This window comes from Somniosus microcephalus, chromosome 2 (assembly GCF_052327205.1).
Source record: "Somniosus microcephalus isolate GS21.2 chromosome 2, FLI_Smic_1.0, whole genome shotgun sequence".
NCBI lineage: Eukaryota > Metazoa > Chordata > Chondrichthyes > Squaliformes > Somniosidae > Somniosus > Somniosus microcephalus.
Genome location: NC_140988.1, coordinates 141718998 through 141735293, shown reverse-complemented (window position 1 = coordinate 141735293; position 16296 = coordinate 141718998). Strand labels below are relative to the sequence as shown.

Here is a 16296-nt window from a genome sequence, read left to right as displayed (position 1 = left end):
GTGTATATAGTGCACACTGTGTATATATAGTGTACACACGGTGTATATAGTGTACGCACTGTGTATATAGTGTACACACTGTATATATAGTGTACACACGGTGTATATAGAGTACACACTGTGTATATAGTGCACGCTGTGTGTATATAGTGTACACAGTGTGTATATATAGTGTACACTCTGTGTATATAATGTACACACTATATATAGTGTACACACTGTATATATAGTGTACACACTGTGTATATAGTGTACACACTGTGTATATAGTGTATGCACTGTGTGTATATAGTGTACACACTGTGCCTATAATGTACACACGGTGCGTATAGTGTACACATGGTGCGTATATAGTGTACACTCTGTGTGTATAGTGTACACTCTGTGTGTATAGTGTACACACTGTGCATATAGTGTACACACTGTGCGTATAGTGCGTATAGTGTACACACTACGTATAGTGTACACACTGTGCCTATAGTGTACACAAAGTGTGTATAGTGTACACAAAGTGTGTATAGTGTACACACGGTGCGTGTAGTGCACACATGGTGTGTGTATAGTGTACACACTGTGCCTATAGTGTACATACTGTGCCTATAGTGTACACACGGTGCGTATAGTGTACACATGGTGTGTATATAGTGTATGCACTGTGTGTGTAGTGTATGCACTGTGTGTATAGTGTACACTTTGTGTGTATAGTGTACACATTGTGCGTATAGTGTACACATTGTGTGTATAGTGTACACACTGTACCTATAGTGTACACACTGTGCCTATAGTGTACACTGTACCTATAGTGTACACACTGTGCGTATAGTGTACACACAGTGCGTATAATGTACACATGGTGTGTATATAGTGTACGCACTGTGTATATATAGTGTACACAGTGCGTATAGTGTGCACACTGTGTATATATAGTGTACACACTGTGTGTATAGTGTACATACTGTGTATAGTGTCCACACTGTGTACATATAGTGTACACTCTGTGTGTATAGTGTACACACGGTGCCTATAGTGTACACACTGTGTGTATAGTGTACACGCTGTGTATATATAGCGTACACACTGTGTGTATAGTGTACACGCTGTGTATATATAGTGTACACACTGTGTGTATAGTGTACACACTATGTATATATAGTGTACACAATGTGTATATAGTGTACACACTGTGTGTATAGTGTACACACTGTGTATATATTAGGGTTGCAAAATTCCAGGAATTTTTAAAAGAGGAAACTTTCCATGGGAATTTTTGGGAATTTATGGGAATTTGGGGAATTTATGGGAATTTTGAGTTTTTTTGCACACTGATGGTTTTTGTCTCTGACTCTTATATTATCTTTGTCATCAAAATAGACATACTGTTCCATACAAATAAAAACAGGCTTTCAAAACATTATTTAGATTATAATTTTGAACTTTATTGAACCCCCACAAAAAAGACCAATTTAAAATAAAATAAGCCAAGTAAGAAGATAAACATATATTAAGAAATTCCTTAATAATTAAGATCCCATCTCTGTTAGTAATTTTAAGAGAGGACCTGTGAAAATAAAATGAAAGAAATAAAAAAAAACAATATTATGCTAGCATGTGCTTTTTTGGGCATAATTCCCAAAATTCCCAAACCAAACTTCCCGTGGAAAATTTCCAGAAATTTCCCGGAAACTTTCAACCCCTTCGCAACCCTAGTATATGTAGTGTACACTCTGTGTGTATAGTGTACATACTGTGTATAGTGTACACTCTGTGTGTATAGTGTACACACTGTGCCTATAGTGTACATACTGTGTATATATAGTGTACATACTGTGTGTATAGTGTACACATTGTGTGTAGCGTACACTTTGTGTAATAGTGTACACACTGTATATATAGTGTACACGCTGTGTGTAATAGTGTACACAATGTGTATGTAGTGCACACATGGTGTATATATAGTGTACACTGTGTGTAATAGTGTACACACACTGTATATAGTGCACACATGGTGTATATATAGTGTACACTGTGTGTATATATAGTGAACACACTGTATATATAGTGTACACTCTGTGTGTAATAGTGTACACAGTGTATATATAGTGTACACTGTGTGTAATAGTGTACACACACTGTGTATATAGTGCACACATGGTGTATATATAGTGTACGCACTGTGTAATAGTGTACACACACTGTGTATATAGTGTACACATGGTGTGTAATAGTGTACACACACTGTATAGTGTACAGTGTGTGTAATAGTGCACACACACTGTATATAGTGTACACATGGTGTATAATAGTGTACACACACTGTGTATATAGTGTACACATGGTGTATAATAGTGTACACAGTGTATATAGTGTACACATGGTGTGTAATAGTGTACACACACTGTATATAGTGTACACATGGTGTATAATAGTGTACACACACTGTATATAGTGTACACATGGTGTGTAATAGTGTACACACTGTATATAGTGTACACATGCTGTGTAATAGTGTACACACACTGTATATAGTGTACACATGGTGTGTAATAGTGTACACATACTGTGTATATAGTGTACACATGGTGTGTAATAGTGTACACAGTGTATATAGTGTACACATGATGTGTAATAGTGTACACACACTGTATATAGTGTACACATGGTGTATAATAGTGTACACAGTGTATATAGTGTACACATGGTGTGTAATAGTGTACACACACTGTATATAGTGTACACATGGTGTATAATAGTGTAAACACTGTATATAGTGTACACATGGTGTGTAAGTGTACACACACTGTCTATAGTGTACACATGCTGTGTAATAGTGTACACACACTGTATATAGTGTACACATGGTGTGTAATAGTGTACACATACTGTGTATATATAGTGTACACATGGTGTGTAATAGTGTACACACTGTATATAGTGTACACATGATGTGTAATAGTGTACACACTGTATATAGTGTACACATGGTGTATAATAGTGTACACACACTGTGTATATAGTGTACACAGTGTGTGTAATAGTGCACACATGGTGTGAGCGCCATGTCAGGGATGCAGTGAGTCGGCGCGGCTCGGGATCGGTCCCTGGCGGGGCGGCGGCCGGGCGCTGTGTTGGTGTCTCTCGGTCTGTCCCGCGCTGCGGGTCCGGGGAGATGTGAGCGTCAGTCAGGCAAAAGGTGAGTGTCGAGCTCCGGGGAGACGCTCGCCGAGCGGGTGGTTACTGGGAGCCGGGGCGGTGTGTCCAGCCTGGCGGTTTAGGAAATGCCCAGGCCTGCGAGCTGCGGAGCCCGAGTTGGGGCTTAAACTGGCGGAGAGCGCGGATTGGGGGGGGTGGGGATGGCGGTGGGCTCGGGGTCTGAGCCGGGCCCGGAGCCCGCTGTCCTTTTGCTGGGTGTCGCTGCAGCCGCGGTTCCGGGTTTGTTTGTGGTGAGAGGGCGGTGGGCCGGCGGGGAGGGCAGTGAAGTGAAGAACAGCCGCTGCTGGTGCCTGTGTTCAGGGAGCCGGGGTCGCCGCTGCCCTTCACTCCTTCATCTTTCTGCGCCCCTGAAAGCGAGCCACTGGGTTTCTGTTTTGAGACGTGAGATGTTGCTGGAAATGTTTCCCTTTGGGGGAAAGTTCAGGCACAACGTCCTGTGTCTTTTGACTTTTATTTTAACGTCTGTATTGCACTCTATCTTTGCTGAGGAGGCTGCAGGATTTCAATTAATACCCAATTTGTAGGAGGGGAAAAAACCTTTTAATTTTTAGCAAGGAGTTTGATTTGCTTGGGCTGTTACTATGCCTGTGGGCCCACTTGATGGTGAATTTCAGTTATTTTGATAGGTGAGGTGTTTTATGAAGAAACTCGTGCCGAAGAGGAAGTATATAATAGAAAGAGGGGTGGAAATGACATTTATACACAAGCTGGTAGAGTGGGTTGTCAGCTTCTTGATGTCATGATTTAGATAATCTTCCATATTTCATTGTTCACGAGTTAATACTAGATTTATAATGCACTTCTGTGCTGTAATAATCAATTTTAGTTGCATCACGTATTGCAGCCTCATCAGCATTACTTCCTGACTTAAAAAGCCCACTGATTTCCATTCCACGTGTATTATAATTCTTATAACTTAGCAGAACAAGTACTGTTGTTTGAAATTTTGTAACAGAACTGTATATTTAATTGGATTGTGTGACTTGAAGAAAAAAACACTAGTGTAACTTATTTTTCAGTATTGCACCTAAATTAATACCACTCCCTAAGTTAATACTAACATCCAGTTTGTGTTTGAGTAGTGTCGCAAGCTCTGATGGATGGTGACCTTCATGATTGGATTGTGGTCCTGAATGAGGTTTTAAGGGGGTCAAGACCAAATATAGTCTCCAGGTGAAATAGAGTTTGCAGGTGGGGAATAATGGGATCAGGGTAAATGGATTTAATTCAATCCCCATTTTAAAGTCATACCTTCTGTCCCTTTATTTATGTATCCTTTGAAAATGCCTGTGTCCACTTTTATAATGGAAAATACCTATGTAAAATTGTCACATAATTACACACCTCTGCCAGTGGTGACACTGCAACACCCATTGCAAGTGTAACTGCAGTATAACAGATGTACATGGGAGTATCCATTATAAACCTGGGCATAAGAATTGATAATGGAAAAGGTTGACAGTAAGTTTGCTCAGATGTAAAATTTCTAATTTAATAAGATGGTAGAATGGGCAAAAACTGTCAGTATGCTTTGTCAGTAAATATGAAGTTGACATTTTTACCTTTTTAAGCAAAGTATTAATTGTACTGGGGGAGAACGGGTGATGTGGCTGAGCAGAAGGATTTGGGGTTCAGGTTCACAAGACATTAAAAGCAGCATCTTAAGTGAGTTACACCATTTAAAAAAAAAAAGACTAATGGAATACTGGGTTCAATGGCAAGAGGCATAGAACATTAAGTGTGTATTGGTGAGTCTATATTTGGAGTACTATGTGCAGTTTTTGGTTCCACATTTGAGGATGTTGAGGCAATAGAGAGAGAGTACAGCACAGATTCACCTAGGATACTGCCTGGTCTGAGGAATACAAATATGAAGAAAGACTTGGAAAAATTGGGACTGTTTTCATTAGAACAGGGGAGATTATGGGGTGGTGTATCGACTATTTCAAATGATTCAGCAGTCTTGAACTTGGGGACAGAAGATTAAATGCAAGAGGTTTAGGATAGCGAGCAGGGGAATGTTCTTTTACATAGATGGCTGTGAGGCTGTGGAATGCACTACGGGAGTTAATGATTGAAGCAGATGCATGGCAGCATGCAAGAATAGGTTAGTTAGGTGGTTGACGGAAAGGGGAATGAAGGAATATGGGAACGGAGCAGGCACATAGGATTAGAACTGCTGCTCATGTTGGGGTAAATACCAACTTGGACTGGTTGGAATGAATAGCCTGTTTCTGTATTGATTTTTTTTTGTATATAACTATGTAAGAAGGTGACACATGGATGGAGAGAGGAAGTGAATACACACGCTGAAGATGGGCTGCTGAATTTTTAGTGTTTTTAGTGTTTAAAGTGGGGAAAAAAAAGGTTCATTTCAAGTTTAAAAAGGTTTTAAAGTTAAATTTAGTTCTAGTTAAGTTAGTTTAGTTTGTTTAGTTAAGTTTAAGTTTAGTTTAGTCTAGATTAAGTAAGGAAGGAAAAGACCACCAAAGGAAAAAAAACCAGAGGAAACTAGAAAAAAAAAGCCAAAGAAAAAAAAAAGAAATAAGGGAAAAAAAAAAACAAACGGGGCCACAGCAGCAGCAGAAGCAAGGTGACTCGGCCGCATCGGGAACCGAGGCGCGAAGGCCGCACGGAGACGCAGCGGCAGCCGGAGCGAGGAGACTCGGGGAGGCCGCTTCGGGAAACGAGGCGAATCGGGGAGGCCGCACGGAGACGCAGCGGCAGCCGGAACGAGGTGACTCGGGGAGCCCGAGCGGCGAACGAGACACGGCCCGATCGGCGGCCGCAGTCCAGCACCCGAGCGACGACCGCAGTCCAGCACCCGAGCGACGACCGCAGTCCAGCACCCGAGCGACGGCCGCAGTCCAGCACCCGAGCGACGACCGCAGTCCAGCACCCGAACGGCGAACGAGGCACAACCCGAGCGGCGGCTGGGCTAGAAAGCCCGGGAAAGGCCCGAGGAGCCAGGCCCAGAGACCTCTGAGGAGAAGGGGAGCAACCAGAAGGCTTCCAGAAGCAAACCAAGACTGTGAGTACAGGGCCCAGGGAGGGAGACTGAAGCCAGGGAAAGGCCCGAGGAGCCAGGCCGAGACAGAGGCACAGAGGCCTCTGAGGGGGAGGGGAACAGCCCGAAGGCACCGGGAAACAGCGGCTCACAGACCCAGACCTGAGAAGGGTGAACCCAGAAGCCGAGGCCCAGGGACCACGGGGTCGGAGAGGGGGACCGGGAAAGCTCGCGAACAGGGAGAGGGAAACACCAAACCCGGGGCCCCAGAAAAGCTTATTCTAAGATCAACAATACTTTACCAAAAATGAGCGAATCAGAAGATCCACAACAGCCCCGCTTCCAGATTCCCCCCAACACTGCAAAAAAAGCTATAAAAGCGATCAAGCATGAGCAGATGAGAGAAAAACCAGAAACACTTTTTGCTGACTGTTACAACAATGGGACAAAAAGTAACCTCATTTTCTACTCAGATCAGCCAGTGGCTTGGATCACAGCAATAAAATCACACTATACCAATGTTAAGCTAGAAAATACCGCAAATGGGTCCATAATGAAAATTAACACACCAGGAGACAGTTCAACTACGACGGTCAACGCGTACAATACCGGGACAATATTAGTGCAAGGCAACCTCGACAAATTTGCAACGGCCTTCAGGACACTGAGAAAATTAACTAAGGGGGGAAGGAACAGCCCCAGAGTGGCCCGCACTCCCCCCAACATTGACAACTTACCAGGAGAAAATCTGCCTGGTCAGGAGGTGAACGAGCCACACAGTTCAAACCAGACACTAACCCCGGGGAACCACAGCCACACGATACAACTGACAAACCCCAGCATAACTACCAGGGAGGAAGCCACACATAGTCCCCCTACCATTCCCAGCTCACCAAGAGAAGAGCAGCATAGCCAGGAAGTGAGTGAGCCCTCCAGGGCCGACCAGCCTAGCCAGGAAGTGAGTGAGCCTACCAGGGCCGACCAGACACATACCCCGGGATCACACAGCCAGATACAACCAAAAGATAAATTTAATCAACTAGAGATAGAGGTGGTTAAACTTAGAGAGGACTTCCTCAAAATGAATGACAATCAAAATCAGGAGAGGGAGAGACACAAGAGAGAGCTGAAGCTACTTGAGAACCAGGTGAATCTACTTAGGAATCAGGTGAAAGAGCTGCAGGAAAAAGAAGAGAGCCATAGAGGAGAGAAAACACCATTAGACCAGCAACCAGAGGCTAGAGATAAGACAAGACAGAGCCGGACGGAACGGCTGCACTCCCACACGGAACAAAAGCAACAGACACACAATACAAGGGGTGCCACACAGACCGACCAGCATACTGATTCTCAATCTTCCCCCACCACCGTGGAACCACAAGCGGGCCGCTCACAAGAGGTACGCACACACCAGACACCCCAGCCCAGCACACACACTATGAGTCCAAGCGAAAGCCACCAGACAGTAAACACAAACAAGGCTGACGTCGTAATACTCATAGACTCAAATGGGAAATTTCTATGGGAGAAAAAGCTATTCCCTAGAAGTAAAGTAGAAAAGATCTGGTGCCCAACAACAAACAGAGCCATGGGATGGCTGACCAAAGCCAGATTAGGCTCCCCCCAACACATAATAATACACACGGGCACAAATGACCTAAAGACCCAACAGAAAGAAGTAGCAACATCGCTCAGAGCAATGATTAGGAAAGCAAGCAGTACATTTCCAAACACTAGAATCACTGTTTCCACAATATTGCCGAGAACAGACTTCAACAACAACACAATTCATGAGATAAATGCCAGCATAGCAAGAGACTGCGAATCAAACCACAACGTACACCTGGCCCAACACCCCACCCTCGATGAGGAATGTCTTTACGACCACGTCCACATCCAAAGGCAAAGAATATCGATCCTTGCTAAAGCCCTGAAGGACGTCGCTTTTAACCGGGTCCATACCCAGACTCCAAGAGGACCCCCCCCCCGACCACCAGAGATCAGCGGGGTACATATCAGGAACACTACAAGGACCACCAACACACCAACCGAGACCAGAGAGGATCCCCATGCAAAACAACAATGTCAGACCTGCACCACTCCTGTCCCACAGGGGAATAGGACTGCTCCCAGCCAGACAGAGGGAGAGATGCACAGGACGTACGCAATACCTCAGACAGAAACAATCCATTAAGAGACAATAAGCAGATGTGCAGCAGCATCTACTTCCGCCTTCTGGATCAAGGACTAATTAATAGAAAGAACTGTAACCAAATTGTATTAACTTTTGTAGACACTTGATGTGATCTTTTTTTTTCCCACACTTAGACACGACAAACACGTACCACTCTTTAACCTATCATAGTAAAAGATCAAACTTAACATGAGATCCTTATATATTTCGACCTGGAATATCCAAGGTCTACGCTCTTCACTGCGAGAAGTGAAAAGTAGGACCCCAGAGTTCATAGATGAAACTAAAGACCTAGATATTATCATTTTACAGGAAACTTGGTATAAAGGAAAAGGACACACTGGCTGTCCCCAAGGGTACACTGAGCTGGTGGTGCCCTCCAATAAATTACCAAGTGTAACCCAAGGCAGAGACTCCGGAGGCATACTGATCTGGTTTAAAACAGAACTTAAGAATTACATCAAATTTATAAAAAAGGGCGAAAACCATATGTGGCTCAAACTTGAGAGGGAGATTATCTCAAACACGCAAGATGTTTACATTTGCGCACTTTATATCCCTCCAATCGATTCCCCGTACTTTAAAGAGGACACCTTCTCCAACATGGAGGGGGAAATTATCCAATACCAGGCCCAGGGGAACGTGTTGATCTGTGGGGACCTCAATTCAAGAACGGGCGAAGAACCAGACTTCACCAATAATCAGGGAAACAATTATGTTTTCGGGAATAACCACTTTGACATCCCTTCCCTTCCATACAGGCATAACTGCGACAAGCAGTCAAATACCAACGGAAAACAGCTACTACAGCTCTGTCGAAACCTGGGTCTGTACATTGTCAATGGTAGGTTCATAGGAGACCTCCTAGGAAGATCGACCTATTGCTCACCTCTTGGCTGCAGCACAGTAGACTATATGATTACAGACTTAGACCCATCCTCTTTCAGAGCATTCACAGTCAAACCACAAACAACACTGTCAGATCACAGTCAAATTACTATGTTCCTCAAAAAGACAGAAACAAACAACATAGAAACACAACCCAGTAAACTGTACAACACCAAAAAATCGTACAGATGGGCCAAAAACGACACGGAAAAATACCAGAAAACAATTAGCAATGCATCAACTCAAGCTCTCTTAGACACCTTTCTGGATAACATATACACTCACAATAAAGAAGGCGTAAACCGGGCAGTTAGTAAACTAAACAATATTTTTGATAATTTGGCAACAAATGCAAACTTGAAAGCTCGCAAGAACAAACCCAAAACAAAAAACTATGAAAAATGGTTTGACCGAGATTGCCATAACATGAGGAAAAAACTTAGAAAAATATCAAACCAAAAACACAGACATCCAGAAAACGAGGAACTACGCCTTACTTATTGTCAGACACTAACACAATACAGAAACACACTCAGAACCAAAAAAGAGCAATATATTAAGAATACACTCAGCTCCATGGAGGAATCCATTGATTCCAATTGTTTCTGGGAAAACTTGAAAACACTACACAAAAAACAACACGACGATTTGGCCATTCAAAATGGGGACACATGGGTAAACCACTTTGAAAAATTATACCAGAAAAAAACACTAAGACCAGAGCAACACCAAATATGCAAAAAACTGGAAAAGCTAGAAATGGCCATAAAAGATAACCAAAACCCGCTGGACGCCATAATAACAGAAAAAGAACTTCTTGAAAAACTCAAGGACCTGCGACCAGGAAAAGCCTGCGGGACAGATGGCATACTAAACGAGATGATTAAACACACAGACAACAAAATGAAACTGGCTATCCTAAAACTCTTCAACTTGGTTCTGAGTGTCGGTTATTTCCCTGATATCTGGAACAAAGGACTCATAACGCCCATATACAAAAGTGGGGACAAAATCGACCCAAACAACTATCGAGGCATCTGTGTAAACAGTAACCTGGGGAAGGTATTCTGTAGCATCATAAACAAAAGACTTATAAACTTCCTTGAGGAGCACAATGTCTTGAGTAAAAGCCAAATTGGATTCCTGCCAAACTATAGAACATCCGATCATATCTTCACCCTACAGACCCTAATTGACAAACACGTTCACAATAACAAAAGCAAAATCTACGCATGCTTTGTAGATTTCCAGAAGGCTTTCGACTCCATCTGGCATGACGGTTTATTCCTGAAACTTATCGAAAGTGGGGTAGGAGGGAAAACATATGATGTAATTAAATCAATGTATACAAACAACAAATGTGCAGTTAAAATTGGAGACAAACAAACAAAATACTTCCCACAGGGGCGGGGGGTGACGCAGGGCTCGCCAATCTCACCGACACTCTTTAATATTTACATAAATGGATTGGCAAAACTACTTGAACAATCTACAGCACCCGGCCTCACCCTATATGAATCCAAGGTTAAATTCCTCCTCTATGCAGACGACCTGGTTCTGCTGTCACCTACTAAAGAGGGGCTACAGCAAAACCTGGACCTGCTGGAGTCGTACTGCCAGACTTGGGCCCTGACAATAAATCCCCAAAAAACCAAAGTCCTTGTGTTCCAGCAAAGATCCAAACATCAGGGACCCAAAATAAATTTCACAGTAGGAACAACCAAAATTGAACAAACCACTAACTACACATACTTGGGCTTAAAAATCAGTTCTACGGGAAACTTCAAACTGGCTGTGAATGAACTGAAAGAGAAAGCAAGAAGGGCTTTCTATGCCATCAAAAAATCAATCCAAATAGAAATCCCAATTAGCATTTGGCTCAAAATTTTCAAATCAGTAATTGAACCAATTGCACTCTATGGCAGTGAGGTATGGGGACCGCTAACTCAACAAGAATTTGCAAAATGGGACAAACACCCAATTGAGATCCTACATGCAGAATTCTGTAAAAGTATCCTCCGGACTCAAAGGAAAACAGTAAACAATGCATGCAGGGCGGAACTAGGCCAATATCCATTAATAATCACTATCCAAAAAAGAGCCACCAAATTTTGGAATCACCTACAAATGAGCAATCCCCAATGCTATCACTACGACGCCCTGAAATGCCAAGAGCTGACCATAAAGAAGAATACCCTCAGTCAATTAGTCCTGGGACTCAGTGAAGTAACTACTAACAATACTAACAATAACCAGCCCCAGGACAGTGACAGGGTAACACAAAGAATTCGACCCAACACAATCGTCGCTAAGCAAAAGGAAAAATATCTGACATATTGGGCAGAAACAACAAAAACCCAAAGCAAACTCAATTGCTACTTGGCCCTAAACAGACAATACAACATAGCTGATTACCTGACCATGGTAAAGGATAACAAACTGAGAAGAACCTTGACAAGGTACAGACTTAGCGAACATAGCCTAGCGATCGAAAAAGGCAGACACAGGCAGACCAGGCTGCCAAGAGAGGACAGGATATGCTCTCACTGCAGTCAGGGAGTGGTGGAGACAGAGATGCACTTCCTCACAGCTTGTGGAAAATATCAGGGCATCAGGGAGAATTTCTACCAAAAATTCTCACAAATATGCCCTGATTTCAGAAATCTGAATGACAACCAAAAACTCCCATTCCTACTGGGAGAGGAGAGAAGCTGTATAACACTGGCGGCGCACTATGTTACAGCTTGCCATGAACAGAGGGACAACCAGTAAACTAAGAAAAAAATATATATAAACAATGCGAATGTATATTTATACACTCAGGGATATACCTGTTTATACACTGTATGAATAGAACTGCGTTTATGTGCTAAACCATAAATGTATTTTGATGCTTTGGCAACATAAGATGTAACTTATCATGCCAATAAAGCGATTTAAATTGTAAAAAAAAAAAAAAAAAAAAAAAAATTGATTGAACCCAATTTTAGTTAGCACCATGTTTTAAAATGCCCGTGCGCTGCGCCTCTCAGCCCACCTAACATTTGAAGTAGGTTTCCAGCTGATTGTTATAACAGCTGGTTGTATGATTGCCAAGTGCGCAGCTCACTGGCATGGTTTTAAAATTAGTTTGGATTAAATTGCTGGCAAGTGTGTCGCCACTACAAGCAGCTGCTAGAGTAACCAGGTGGAAACGTCTTTCGCTCTTGGATAGTTTGAGAGACGCAGAACAATGCACATTAAAACTTGCTGCTAATTAACATTAACATTTCATGGTGTAACACTCCTGTCATAAAACAGCATGTCCTTTGCGTTCTCATGAGCAACACCGTCGGAGATCTCCCCGTATAATGTAACAACATTATGAGCCTGAATTTACGGTCAGAGGCTTCCCGTGAGGAAATGCCTCCGATCCGCAAATAAAGTCCGCGCCCACCTTCTACCTTGGGATCCACGGAGACTCGCGCTCCTGGGACCTCTAGGCGTAGACATGTGTAGAGGCCCATGTATCCTGGGACGCAGGCGGTTCGCAAGCGCCCCTGGGATCAGCTGGGCCCGCCCAACCAATAAAAAAAGGGGATCCCCATTCATGCTTGTGGGGATTCCATTTTCATACGGAATCCCCATAAGCATGAATGGGGATCACAAAAAACACATTTATATACCAAATACATTTAAAAAAATTACATTTAAAATTAATTAAAATACAATTTAATTAAATATTTAAAACATTTTATATTTTTCAAAATTAATGTTTTAAAGGGGCTAAAAAATAACGAACTTATTTTACAGGTTTTTTATGTTTAAATAATTAATAAAAAATATTTTTATGGTCATTTAAACTCTTACACTTGTAAAAGCAGGCCATAAATTTCACGGGCATTCGTTGGACAAATAGCCCAACTCGCCACACGCGAATGTCCATTTCCTGGGGATGAAGCGGATCTGTCAAGAAAAAGACTTACACTTATATAGCGCCTTTCACGACGTCCAAAGCGATTTACAGCCAATGAAGTACTTTTGGAGTGTAGTCACTTGTAATGAAGATTTTTGACATTGCAAGTTCTGGGTTTTCTCGCATGCGGTTTGCACGTGAAAACCTGGATCTTACGGGCTCGTACACGCTGCGCATGCACCCGTAGGCCCCAGAAAATCCGGGCCTATTTTGCATGCATCTGTGTCCTTGCTGTTCAGCGGTTAGTGCCGCAAATGCAAATTTCTGTATCTCACTTCCCATCTGATCTCTAATTAATCTGAGTAAGACACCTTGTGCCTTAAAAGGATACGCTACTACCATTGTTGCAGAGGTTTACACTTTAGCAGCATAATGACGCGTGACGCGTTAAGTGTTGCGTGATATAATCTTGTTCTTTTTAGAAAGCTGACAACCTGGGAGCAGCACCGTGGGAGATCCACTAGTCTATTTAAATGCATCTACCTATTGTCACCCAGCCAAGATGTCCCTACCATACAGAAAAGAAAGGCTATCCCAAAGTGTTTCGCATCTAGTGAAATAGTTTGGAAGTATAGTCACTATTGTAATGTAGGCGAATTTGGCAGCAAATTTATCCACGGACCCACAAATGGCAATGAGATAAATAAACGATTGGATTATGCTGTTTTTTTAACGATGTTGGTTGAGGGATAAATGTTGGCCAGGACATCGGGAGAACTCCCCAGCTGCTCTTTGAGTAATGCCGTGGGATCTTTATGGCCACCTGAGAGGACAGACATGACCTTCGTTTAACATCTCATCTGAAAAATGGCACCTCTGACAATACAGCACTCCCTCAGTGTTAGTAGGGATTATGTGCTCCAGTCCTGGAGTGGGTTTTGAACCCATAACCTTTTGATTTGGGCGAGAGTTCTAACACTGAGCTGAGCCTGGTATCACTGCAGCCATTGATTTATTGTGACTGATGAATAAGTCAAACTACATTTTTGTCACGTGCTTTTCAGATTTTTACCTGTCTTCTCGGGATTGATTTCTGTAATTCTGGCCAATTTTACATGACAGCCATGAATCAGTAACTTTGCAGTTTAGCTTTGACATTTTGGTATTAGAATTAATTTTCTAAGTTGTATATCTGCAACTTTTTAAAATAATTTCAATTCATATACTGTAATATGCAATAGTCCTAAAAGGGAAATCACTTTGTTCTGGCTTGTATGTTATTTCTTCTTCTTTTCATTCCAACAAGAGAGAATAAATGGATTACCTTGAACTAGTGCTAATTTATCTGGATCACTGCAGAAAAACTGGAGGCATGACTTTTAAATGCAGGAAGTGCAACGAGAAAGGCAAGTTCAGGATACAATTGGATGTGCATTTCTTTGTAGAATCTGGAAGCATCACTGAAGATTTTTTAAATTCGTTCCTGGGATGTGGTGTCGCTGGCAAGGCCAGCATTTATTGCCCATCCCTAATTGCCATTGAGAAGGTGGTGCTGAGCCACTGCCTTGAACCGCTGCAGTCTGTGAGATAAAGGTACTCCCATAGTGCTGTTAGGGAGGTAGTTCCTGACTTAGACCCAGTGACAATGAAGGAACGGCGGTATATTTCCAAGTCAAGATGGTGTGTGACTTGGAGGGGAACTTGGAGATGGTGGTGTTCCCATGCACCTGCTGCCCTTGTCCTTCTAGGTGGTAGAGGTCATGGGTTAGGGAGGTGCTGTCAAAGAAGCCTTGGCGAGTTGCTGCAGTGCATCTTGTAGATGGGACACACTGCAGCCACGGTACGCTAGTGGTGGAGGGAGTGAATGTTTAAGGTGGTGGATGGGGTGCCAGTTAAGCGGGCTGCTTTGTCCTGGATGGTGTTGAGCTTCTTGAGCGCTGTTGCAGCTGCACTCATCCAGGCAAGTGGAGAGTATTCCATCACACTCTTGACTTGTGCCTTGTAGATGGTGGAAAGGCTTTGGGAAGTCAGGTGGTGAGACACTCATTGCAAAATACCCAGCCTCTGACCTGCTCTTGTAACCACGGTATTTTTGTGGCTGGTCCAGTTAAGTTTCTGGTCAATGGTGACCCCCAGGATGTTGATGTTGGGGGATTTGGTGATGGTAATGCCGTTGAATGTCAAGGGGCAGTGGTTAGATGCTCTCTTGTTGGAGATAGCCATTGCCTGGCACTTAAGTGGCAAGTAACATTCGCGCCACACATTAGCCCAAGCCTGAATATCGTCCAGGTCTTGCTGTATGCGGGCATAGTCGGCTTCATTACCTGAGGAGTTGCGAATGGAACTGAACACTCTGCAATCATCAGCGAACATCCCCACTTCTGACCTCATGATGGAAGGAAGGTCATCGATGAAGCAGCTGAAGATGGTTGGGCCTAGGACACTGCCCTGAGGAACTCTTGCAGCGATGTCCTGGGGCTGAGATGATTGACCTCCAATAACCACAACCAACTTCCTTTGTGCTAGGTATGACTCCAACCAGTGGACAGTCTTTCCCCTGATTCCTATTGACTTCAATTGACCAAGGCTGTAATGAGGTCTGGAGCCGAGTGGTCTTGGCGGAACCCAAACTGGGCATCCGTGATCAGGTTATTGGTGAGTAAGTGCCGCTTGATAGCACTGGCGACAACACCTTCCATCACTTAGCTGATGATTGAGAGTAGACTGATGGGGCGGTAATTTGCCGGATTGGATTTGTCCTGTTTTTTGTGGACAGGACATACCTGGGCAGTTTTCCACATTGTCAGATAGATGCCAGTGTTATAGCTGTACTGGAACAGCTTGGCGAGAGGTGCTCGTGGCTAGTTCTGGAGCACAAGTCTTCAGCACGACAGCCGGGATGTTGTCGGGGCCCATAGCCTTTGCTGTATCCAGTGCACTCAGCCGTTTCTTGATATCACGTGGAGTGAATCGAATTGGCTGATGACTGGTTTTTGTGATGGTGTGGACCTCAGGAGGAGGCCAAGATGGATCATCCACTCGGCACTTCTGGCTGAAGTATCTGTCAAACACGCAGTTTGGAGATCTGTCTGAGTTAATTTT

The 16296-nt window shown here is 43.3% G+C and overlaps 1 protein-coding gene across 1 annotated transcript in view; it reads left to right on the top strand.

Annotated features, from left to right (window-relative positions):
- The first annotated feature begins 3044 nt into the window (after window positions 1-3044).
- The window catches only part of cnot6l (CCR4-NOT transcription complex, subunit 6-like), a 122273-nt gene continuing 109021 nt past the window's right edge, over window positions 3045-16296 (top strand). The window contains exon 1 of the mRNA XM_085963182.1: window positions 3045-3190. The gene's annotated coding sequence lies outside the window, so the exon portion shown is untranslated. The remainder of the gene's footprint in view (window positions 3191-16296) is intronic.